General features: G+C 36.2%; 1 protein-coding gene across 16 annotated transcripts in view; it reads left to right on the top strand.

Moving 5' to 3' along the window:
• Positions 1-12,166, top strand: part of LOC106869828 (uncharacterized) — a 484,455-nt gene that overhangs the window by 199,653 nt on the left and 272,636 nt on the right. For 15 of the 16 annotated variants that reach the window (XM_052976406.2, XM_052976408.2, XM_052976409.2 and 12 more), the window contains exon 3: positions 1,941-1,980. The exons of the other annotated variant lie outside the window; for it this stretch is intronic. The gene's annotated coding sequence lies outside the window, so the exon portion shown is untranslated. The remainder of the gene's footprint in view (positions 1-1,940; positions 1,981-12,166) is intronic. 16 annotated transcript variants of the gene reach the window in all.

Genomic DNA, 12,166 nt, shown 5'->3' on the forward strand with positions numbered 1-12,166 from the left:
TTATTCCATGTCTCCTTCCTTTTTTTTTAAGCTAGTAGAGTATAATTTGAAGCAGATTTGTTAGCTATTTTTAGCAAGTCAAATGACTATATAAAGGCTTCTTCTTTGACACAAAGTGATAGATTTTTTTTAGTGGTTTAGTCAGAGGAGAAAGAACAGTGTCCATGATAAATTGAGCAGGATAAATTGAGGAAGTTATTCTTAAGATGGACCCAGGGTGAAGTGATGATGTTAAACAGAGCAATAGATTGTGTCAACCAACAGCAAAAACAGTCCTACACAGTTTCCATCTATTAAATAAAATTCAACACTTTAGTTGATCCAAAGCTATATTGGAAGACAAAATGTTTCACTGTGGGATTGAGCCCAAAATACATAGTTGTGAAACAAACTTCTTAATTCCACAGACAGAAGTAGACCCAAGTAAATTTGGCTAAAAGCAGAAACAGTTAAGACAGCCATGGGGATATTGGGTTCAGTATTTGGAATAATACAGGATCAAGACACAAATAATTGATACTAGTGAGACCCATGAATATTCCACAGAATTAATGGTGAACCTACTAGGTTACTCCTGAAAACTTTATCCAAAAAAGCCTATGTTGTGTTTATATCAAAAGATAGTCGCTCATATGCTAATCATTGAAAAATGATGGAAATTGGAATATGCTTTTTCATCATCATCATCATCATCGTTTAACGTCCGCTTTCCATGCTAGCATGGGTTGGACGATTTGACTGAGGACTGGTGAAACCAGATGGCAACACCAGGCTCCAATCTAAATTTGGCAGAGTTTCTACAGCTGGATGCCCTTCCTGCCCAATTTTATAGATTTAATACACATCACTCATGAAATACATATTCACTCATATTTTCCCATTTTTTCCATAAACAGAAAAAATTACATTTTAAAATTTACATAGTCACAATTTCATATCTAGAAGACGAAAATTTTATAGTTAAAAAAAATTATTTTATATGTAAAATATAGGGGTCACAATTTCACAGGAGTTAAAATTTAATGCAACATGGCATACTCTGAAAACTTCATCGTTGGTAACTTATAAGCCAAGGTAATGGGTCAGAGCCAATACACATTTCAGTTTGCATACATCTTTCAATCCAATACTTCTTTGCAGACTTTGTTCTTCGTGTTAGTTCTCACTCTTCTTTTCCCTTGTTTGTCAGTATTGATAACTTTAACTCTCACATCAGATAATTTGCAAGCCCTTGAGAATGCAACATATAGCCCTTGAGAATGCAACATGGCTGAATACAAGTTCAGACAAGAACAGCCCCACTTTATCATATGTCTGCCTTTGTGATTTATTAATAGTCATTGCATAGTGACAGGCAGATGGGAAAATGGCTTCTTTCTAAAATGAAGGGCAAGTTTGGGATGAACATGCATTAAGTGATAGGTGGTATAAAACACTTAGTTCAGTTTAAAAAAAATTACTTTTCACTATACACTAACAATTGCCCCTCTCTCTCTCTAATCTCACCATCAGAACATCACCCCTCTGCTAAAATTATATTCCTAACTCTACTCTATATCACTACCTTCAACTAACTTTTTTAACTACGTAATAAATATTATGTTCTCCCTACCATGTCATGGACACTTCTCGTTCCCACTTTTTCTTTCTCCTTCTTTTTCTCTAATCACATGAAAGTGTTACCAATGGGCTAAGTAATGTAATCACAAGCATAATTATTATAAGATGGTGTTATGTCGACCTTTCTTATTGATGTAAGCAGAGAGGAAGTAGATTTAGCAGCAGCAACAGCAGTGCCACCACTCACCATAGTTCTTGCTGCTGCCCCTGCTATTGTTGTTGCTGCTCTTCCTGTTATTGTAATAGTTAAAATTACAATGTTTCTGTATTTTGCTTGTTTACTGTCAAAGCATTGATTTTTTTCTTTTCTTTTTTTGCAGGATATTATTTTACTACTAACATAGTGAAAGCATTTCAGAGGTTAGTAATTACCAGCTTTATTCTCTTTCAAACTTTCATCACTGTCATCAGTTCCAGCATCATTACCATAATAATATTACAACAGTTTTTCCATGCTGGACAGGTTGTCAATTGTTGCAGGCCAAATCATCTTGCACACACTGAAACAGAGAAAACTAACTAATGTCATTGTCATGCAAGGTTTACTTTGGAAACTCAGTACATTTTACTGTACCACCAGTACAAGTATGTTTGTCCCATTGCAGGAGGATTAGAGGTTCCTCTCTATACTTTATCAATCCTTATTCAGAGGTGCAGCCCTCCAACACATGCACACACATATGAGCATATATGTAATATGTATATATATATATATATATATATATATATATATATATATATATATATATATATATACATACAAAGAGAGAGGCAATATATGCGGATAAGCAAATTAGATACATTAGATATAACAGTTTGGGTATGAAATACAATATATGTGTGTGTGTGTGTACACATGCAAAACAAGAGGAAGCAAAAAGTGAAGACTTTCAGACAATGAATATTTAAGTATAAATATATATAGATATTTATATTAATAGATCCAACTTACACAGAGTACAAATGATACAGAAAATTAAGTTGGATCTATTAATATAAAAAAATTTGACAAGACAGTCAGTCGCACGCTGGCACTCGTTGACGCTGCATCGAAGAGGCCAGGGAACAGAAGAAAGAAGGAGAAAGAAGACATGCACTCAACACCAGAGCTGAAGACACCTCTGAAAGGCATTTCCCTCCCCCCCCCCCCCCCGCCACGTCAAAACGATAGAGGAATAAGGACCGAAACCAGACGTGGTTCCTCCTGATGATGTCTTGAGCTAACTGGATCCTATAAATGAGCTGTTGTGGTAGCAGACCACGAAACATGGTTGAAATTCCCCTTCCTGTATATGCACACATGAACATATACATATACACATATGCATATATATATACTCTTTTACACTTTTACTTGTTTCAGTCATTTGACTGAGGCCATGCTGGAGCACCGCCTTTAGTCGAGCAAATCGACCCCAGGACTTATTCTTTGTAAGCCTAGTACTTATTCTATCAGTCTCTTTTGCCGAACCGCTATGTTACGGGGATGTAAACACACCACCATCGGTTGTCAAGTGATGTTGGGGGGACAAACACAAACACACACGCACACACACACACATATATATATATATATATATATATATATATATATATACACACACATATATACAACGGGCTTCTTTCAGTTTCCATTTACCAAATCCACTCACAAGGCTTTCGTCGGCCTGAAGCTGTAATAGAAGACACTTGCCCAAGGTGCCACGCAGTGGGACTGAACCTGGAACCATGTGGTTGGTAAGCAAGCTACTTACCATACAGCCACACCCATACATATGTACATATATATACACACACACATATACATACATACACTTACACCCAATATATACCCATAGATATACAAACATACATATAAAGATACATATGTGTGTGTGTGTGTGTATGTACGTGTGAGGGCACATGGCCTAGTGGTTAGGATGTTGTACTCACAATCACGAGATCGTGGTTTCAATTTCTGGACTGGGTGGTGCGTTGTGTTTTGAGTAAACCACCTCATCTCACATTGTTCTGCAATCACTTCAACACCTGATGTGTGATACACAGTGCACCTGTTCAGACAATGTTGATTTGATTGCGAGAGTGAGCTCATGTGCAGCACAAATATTTGATCCCTATAAACAAATCATTTGTGCAGGTCGTTTGGCAAGCTGAACACTCATACATTGTCTTCGATGGGAGAATCCATCATGTATATATATGCATATATAAAATATGTAACAAAGAAAATAGAATTCACAAGAATCTATTCTTCACTATGATTGCTTTGATCCATCATGCACCAGTGCCTCACAGGTGAGATCCTGTACAAACAGTTGTGACGCATCATTGGTGCAGATGTGTCCTGACAGGTGACTTGTCAAAAGGCACCTCATTTTTTAATCTCCATTTCGCTTATTTCAATTGGAATACATTCTGGTAGTTGTCGTTCACTACTCATATACATGAGAACCTTGGGTGATATATATGCATAATATGACTTTTAAGACCAGCTGCTGACTGACAAGGTTTAAAACACATGGGACAGATATTATTCAAGTTTCTTCTACTTCTTTGCCCTTTGGAAACTGATTCTGAAGGAATGCTTTTGTGAACTAGCATATGTCTTTTAAGTCCAGATATTGGTGTTCAAGATTACCTACCTGGGCATTTCAATTTTCATGTGATTTCATATGATTCACGTATCCTGCTTTTGACAACAGAATATGATCACAGATAATACATGTCCAATGTTCACTGTTGATATCAGTTCCAGTTGTTCCTTTGCAACCAGTCCTAACAGCACCTCTCCACTTGTTCCAATCTAGAGCATCAATTTCCCAATCACTTTTGTTCATATATTATTTCTTCAGGTTTTCTTTCACAGTCTTTATACCTGATCCTTGGCTTATGTTCTGGTCGCTTACCAGAGGTGAGCTCATAAAAAAGACACTTCAGTGCTTTTTAAATGTAACCAGCACCCGTGTTATTTATGTGGTACCATTGTACCAGTGTTATTTATGTGGTACCATTGTACCAGTGCTTTTATGTGGTACCGTTGTATTAGACACCTGTTACCTAGCTTTATAGCAGCATTGTTTGGTTATCTATGATAAATATCAGGACATCCCACAAGTTCTGTCCAAATTTTGAATAAAGAAAACAAGTGATCAAATGTTATATTTAATTGAAATTTAATCATCAATGTACTTTCCCTGATTATTTATGACTTCCTTCTATCTATTTACAAGATTTTTAATCCCATCAATGTAAAACTTTTCGTTTCAAAGCGAAGAACTCTGAAATGTCAGTTTCGACCTCCTCCTGGCTTGTGAAAGTTATGACCCCCAAATGATTCTGTAAACTATGAAACAAATGGTAGTCTGAAGGAGCAAGGTTGGGAGAATAAGGTGGATGAGGAATTTTTTCCCAACCAACCTCTTCAATGTTCTGTGATGTGATCTTTGCAGTGTGGGGTCATGCATTGTCCTGATGAAACATCACTCCTTTTCGATTCACTAAAGCGGGTCTTTTTTTCTTCAAAGCTTAGTTCAAATGCTCTAATTGCTGACAGTAGACTTGAGCATTGGTTATTACATTAGGTAGTAAAAATTCAAAGTGAATTATTCCTTTGCAATCCCACCAGATAGAGAGAAGAACCTTTTTCCCATGAGGCTCCCTTCTCGGTTGTGGTTGGTTAAGCTTTTTCCTTTTTACCAAGCCACTGTTTACGACATTTAACATTTCGATAGAAGATCCATTTTTCATCACAAGTCATAATTCTATCCAAAAAGGGTGAAATAAGTTCGCGAGAATGGAGAAAAGAGCAGATGTCAACTCAGGATTTGCAGTTGCTTTCAGACAATTCACGAATCACCCGTTTTCCAAGTTTAGGAACCTTTCCAAGTTGTTGAAGATGATGATGAACAGTTGTATGGTTTACTAAGCTTTATTGCCAATTCTTCAACTGATAATGCAGGATTTTCTTCAAGTAATGCCTGAAGGAGCTTATCATCAAACTCAAATGGACGTCCTGTTCGATCTTCACCTTCAAGGCTTAAATCTCCACTTCTGAATTTTGAAAACCATCTTCTGCAAGTTCTTTCATTCTAGCATTCTTACTGAGTGTATGTTTGGAGTCTCTTCCGCTGCAGAGTTTCCTTTTTTGTACTCATAAAGCATTATGTGCCTTAAATTCTTTTTGGATACTTCCATGTCATAAAGGGTTTTATTCAAAGAAATTTTAATTCTATTATTCTGTAAAATAATATTTAATTAGTTCAAATGTACACAAATGCATAAAAGTAATTTTTAATTCCATTAGACATTTAAAAATACTATTAGATTTCATTCAATTTTAAAAAAGGTAAAATCGAACAGAACTTATGGGATGACCTGATAGATTATGGTTTGGTAAATGATAAATAAATAGTTGAAAGGTTATTTCATTCAGCAAAATTAATCTGTTGTTGTTTGATGGCCATGCAGTTTGGTTATTTTGTCTCTGTTTATACATGCATGTAAAGAACACGTATACAAATTCTTCAAGGTGTGCTGGTGGATCATGCATCTTTTTGCAGAGAAATTGATAAATTCAGGTAATTAGAATATGTTAATGAATGATTTTAAATTAGTCACAGCCAACATGATAGCAGAAATGACCTTGTATCATAATCAGAACTGACAGATGAGAGAAAGACTATTTTTAAGACGTCCTCTTGCAGAGTACCTTCACAGATGAGTGACAGTAACTGCAATATCATAGCTGGCAACTTTAACAGACATGTTCAAGATGGCTACTCCAGTGTTTATCGAAACTATAGAATACAGTACAAGGAACAAAAATGGATTGAAATTCTTGAAGACTTGATGCAAATTACATGAGTATTTGTAACACTAGCCTCAGAAAACCTACCAATCACCTTCCAATCAGATTAATATGCAAACCAGGTAGACCTCATACTCACCACAAAATAGTGTAGATAACTGGTTGTGAATCATAGGTTTCCCTCTGATGAGCATCAGATTAAGAGGTAAGCAAACTCAGAGATACAAAACAATCTGGAAAAAAGATGATAGAGATGAAAAACCTCTCAGCTTGATGTAGGTTTAAGGAAATACTAGTTGACATGTAAGAGAAGAAGGAAAAAGTGGTAGATTACTAACATTGAAAGATAATTGGGAATTTCTTCAAGACAATCTATTACATGCCACAACCATGTTGCAGGTTGATCTGTAACATGGTGGTAGAATGGTATAGTAAATAGAACCACAAAATCCAAGAAACAGACTTAGAAAAAATGGAAGAAAGCAGGGGGCATGAACTGATATGAGGTAACTAGAAGAAAAAATATCCATCAGGTATATGTAGCACAGAGGAACTGAAAGTATGAACTTTGCCAGTAAAAAGATCAGACATGCAGTGCCCTGGAATGCTAACCGGTGTGTCAGCCGAAATTAAGATGCCATTGGGGAAAATTGTATGTAGAATGGTCACAGCACACTTGCTGTTGAGAAGAAAGCGCAATACACTTGATACCGAAAAGAAAGAGGCATTTAAGTGTTACTGTGCCCAGTTGCTGAGTGTAAAGAATTAATGGAAGGAACCAACAGAGGAACCAGCTATTGAAGTTGACAGCTATATAGTTGAAAGCACAGTTAAGGTTATAAAGGCAAGGAAAGTAGACTGGATCATCACAGATAGTCACTTAGATGCTGAAAATATTCAGAGAAGTAGAACAGATGCTAGTCACTCAAGTAGTCAATCAGGTAATTTTTGCAAGGTATCATGAACATTGAATGAGCATGCTTGGAGGCTGGAAAGAAATGAGATGAATTTGATCAGCTGAATGTGTAATGTTAATGTGCATGAATGATGAGTAAAAACAGACTGAGAGAAAAAAAACTGGGTATAGGAATGATCAGATGTAGTGTGTAAAAAAGAAGACTGCACTGGTTGTGGCGTGTGATGCATGTGAAGGATGACAGTTGGGTAGAAGTGGTGCCTGATAATCCATATACAAGGAACTTGTGGAAGAGGAAGCATGAGAAAAGCATGGGAAGTAGTGAAGACTGAACCTCATGAAGATGGCAAAGGTGTTGTAACAAGTAGTGAGACTACTTTGGAGAAGACCTGTTTAACCCATGCAAGCATCTACAAATGTGTTTATAAATTACATGTATGCATGTGTATGTCTGCAACAATGTTTCCCTATCTTTGCCTACTGCTCTTGAACAGTTTTCAAATCTCTTGTCTTTTATATGTTTCGTCACTCTTAATTGTCAGTTCTTGCCCCTCCACCAACACTTCTTATCTACCCTTCTCTCTTACTTCCCCTTCTTCCTCCCTTGCTGCTCCTTCTCATACATTGCCTTCCTTCTCCCATGTTCTTTACTGTTATAACAATTATTCCACTCTCATTACTTCCAATTTACTTATCCTGCAACACTAGCAGACATTCCTTCTCTCTCTAATAAAGAATTCTGCCTGAAGCATTAGATTTCTCTTCTTCCTCATAGCATAATTATTTATTTATTTACACCTTTTGATTTTTTTTGTATTACTATGTTACCAACTTAGAACATCACTATTTTCCTTGGATTCTACTATTTCCTTTAAATTCAAGGGAATTGTATATATTTCTGTATACATGGTTGTTTTACTGATTTGCAGTACTGAACCTATTTAAAGTCAACAGAGCCAATCCCCTAATGATGGATACATCTCATTAGGAGAGGACAAACCATTGACTCTGTTGCAATACATGAGAACAAAGTACTGATATACATAAGACAGAATATTGTTTTGTCTCCATTGATCCTTATTATGTTGATTCTTACAGTAGTTTTTATATTCTCAAAAATGTTGCTCTTCTGTATGAGAACTTATTGCATTCAGGCTGTGGAACATCCAGAATTGCCATTTGTTGTATGGATATATTCCTTTGAATCTCTTTAAAAGTAGCATTGTTACTGGTCTATTGGAGCAGAATATGTCTTACATGGCTTGAATGGCATCCTTTGCAATTGTCTATCAAAAGAATTGTGATTCTCTTTGAATAGCAACATTTTTTATGATAGTTTAAAATGTAGAAAATTTCAAATTCCAATTCTATGTTTATTTCTAAGTCGACATGATAGCTGGAATAAATTGTCTGTGATACTGATTTGTATCACCTGTCACCCTCCAAAATAAGAACTCAAAAGATGAAGAATACTGCCTCAGATTGCTTATTTCAGTGTTTTAACAAAATACTGGTGATACAGGTAATTCAGAATAATGAACACTTTTCAGTTAATTAGATTCCCAATTGGTGGAAACTGCTGTGTAAAGCTGTTGTTTTTTTATCTTATTCACTCACTATTCGCTCACCTGTTCACAGTCTGCTAACTAACATCTGATGACTGTTTCTATTCAATATTCTCTTAATGAACTATCTATTTAAAAAACTTTTTTTAAATTCAGTTTTCCATTGTTCTGGTGCAATCCATCATTTCCACTATACTTCTTTTATACTTATATCATGGCCCTTCTACACTTAGGTTCTGGTCCCTGATCCTTAGGTGCCCTTGAGTATAGTTTGCTCTATCACAAACATCTGAACCAAAATTCCATACCTTTCTCATTCCCTTTTAGTTTTTTCTTTAGCTTGCTGTCATTTATTTGCAAATGCTAGGAATCAGCCACATCCATCTCTTCAGTCTGAGAATGTAGGGCCTATTAAAAAGAGTCATGGACACTGCTCATTTTCTCCCAATTAACCCTAAATTTTGATCTTGTACCTACTGTGAATGTATTGACAATAAGTGTAAAAATCTCATATTGATTTTTTTTTTTTCTATAAATATTTGGTTGACATTCCTGTCTTTGTCACAAATCATCACCATCAGTAGCAGTAGTTTGTACACTTCAATACTACATTGAACCATGTGTTTCAGAATTGGTCTGTGTGTGAGAAAGAGAATGTATTTTTGGGTATATGTTTATGTCTGCTTGCATATACCAGCTTCTCTCTTCATTATCATTTAGCGTCTGCTTCCATTCTGGCATTAGTTAGATAGTTTCACTGAAAGTGGTAAGCTGGAGGGCTGCACCAAGTTCCAATCTGATTTGGCATGGTTTCTATAGCTGCATGCGCTTCCTAACACCAACCTCTTCAAGTGTGTATGGGTGCTTTTTATGTGCCACTAGCATGGGTGTCAGTTACATGACACTGGCATCGGCCACAACTACAATTTCACTTGGCTTGATGGATCTTCTCAAGTACATATCGCCAACAGTCTCAGTCACTTATCATTGCCTCCATGAGGCCAAACGTTTGAAGGGTGCTTTTTACATGTCACCATTTAGCATATTGCCAAAGGCTTCAATCATTTGTCATTGCCTGTGAGGCCCAATTTTCAAAGTTCATGCTTCACTACCTCATCTCATGTCTTCCTGGGTCTACCCTCTTCCACAGGTTCCCTCCACTGTTAGAGATTGGCACTTCTTTACACTACTGTCCTCATTCATATGCATCACATGACCATACCAATGCAGTTGTCTCTCTTGGACACCACATCTGATGCTTCTTATACCCAACTTTTCTATCCAAGATGCTTACATTCTGTCATACATGCACACTGACATTGCACATATTTCTTTCAAACCTACACATATCTTCAGTGGTCACAGCTCATGTCTTACTGCCATGTAGCATAGCTGTTCACACACAGGTATTATACAATCTACCTTTCACTCTGAGGGAGAGACCCTTAGTTGCCAACAGAGGTAGGAGCTCTCTGAACTTTGCTCAGCCTATTTTTATTCTAGCAGCTACACTCTCAGAGCATCTATCTCTGTTACTGACTTGGTCGCCTAGATAACAGAAACTATCAACCACTTCTAGCTTCCCCCACTGGTATTTGATGGAGTCTATTTTCTCTACATTTTTTGTGTTTATTGTACCTATGTACATTCCACATACAAAAACTATTTCCCATTAACCTTCCTCTGATATTGCTGCACCTCTTATGTGTCCATAGCTTATACTGGGTACATCTTACAGAGTTTCTACCTACAGGGCCTTCTATCTGAAGGGACTTGTGATTTGTCTGCTTTCCTACTAACTAAGACTTTGGTTTTTGCTGGATTAAATCTAAGGTCCTTTGATTCTAGACCTTGCTTCCACACCTGACCTTCATTTATAGAGAGGTATAGATGTTCACTTTAGGCTCATGTGAGATGTGAGGAGTTTTCTGGTTTTCACAGCCATCCTTTTGATATCTGAGAGTCTAGTTAACTATTTCGAAGCTATATTGAACAACTGGTATTGCCAGACTATTTATTGCTTTAAATCAGTTGATAGTGATTATGTCAAAGTCAATGGAAGATGTGAGGGTAACTCTATCTTTCTCAAGTGTTACCTTTGCACATTTATTCAAACTAAAGTCCATACCAAAGTCATCACTATAGCTTTTTACAGTTTTAAGACTTAGTTCACTGTCTTTCCTTTTTTTTTTTTAGCATAGAATTTTAAGTCATCCATATAGGAAGGTTTTTTTTTTTTTTTTTTTTTTTTTGTATTTTATATCCTAAATTGTCATTGTTGATCTCAATAAAGAGATGAGGCACAAACAGAAAAGATTATTATTATTTTTATTATTATTATTATTATTATTCAGTAGTTTTATTTTTATAACGTGCTTTCACTTCACTACCGAGCGCAGCTCTGTGCGCCTTGGGTATGTGCTGTGGTTTGCTGTGGTGCTCTTATGTTTACTGTATTGAAAGTGTTTTGCGTAGAAAAAGTTTCTAACATCAGGCTACAACAAATAACCTTAGATGCCAAGAACTCTGTTAAATATTCTAGCTGTTGCTAACAACAGTTTTCTGGAGTTGTACTGAACTATGTTTTATGCATATTTCCTTTATCCATCTGTTCAAATCTTTAGGGATAGTTCCTAATGCACCTATAACTACAGGGATACATTTTACCTGCACTTTCTATAGTCTCTACAATTCAATGGCTAGGTCCTGGTACTTTGCTGTTTTTTCTATACCTCTCATAATGATTTTTTCATCATTTGGGACTGTAAAGTCAATTATCTGACTCTTTCTATTCTTTTTATCTACTACTACTATATCAGGCCTTCTAGCTTCTATTACTCTGTCCATCTGAAAGTTAAAGTCCCACTACATCTTCTATTTCTTACTTTCTAGTACTTTACTAAGCTCATGTTCATACCATTTATCAATATGGTCAAATCCTAGCTTTCTACATAACTCCCAGTGGATTATTCTACCTAGGTTGTTGTGTCCTTTCTTGTATTCTTTCTGTGCCAGTATGCTACATTCACTTATTATATGAGTAACACTTTCCTCTTTTGATTTACATAACCTACATTGGTTTTTGTTTATCTTGGCTTTTATCCAATTAGTCCTCAATGCTTGATCTTGTGCTACTACTAACAAACTTTCTGTCTCCCTTTACAACCTTTCTGTCTCCCTTTACAACCTTCCTTTCTACAACCATAACCATGTCTCACTATTACTATTTCTTGCAAACATCTTTAGGAATCTACCATG

The sequence above is a fragment of the Octopus bimaculoides genome, chromosome 25 (genome assembly GCF_046866305.1).
Source record: "Octopus bimaculoides isolate indiv1 chromosome 25, ASM4686630v1, whole genome shotgun sequence".
Taxonomy (NCBI): Eukaryota; Metazoa; Mollusca; class Cephalopoda; order Octopoda; family Octopodidae; genus Octopus; species Octopus bimaculoides.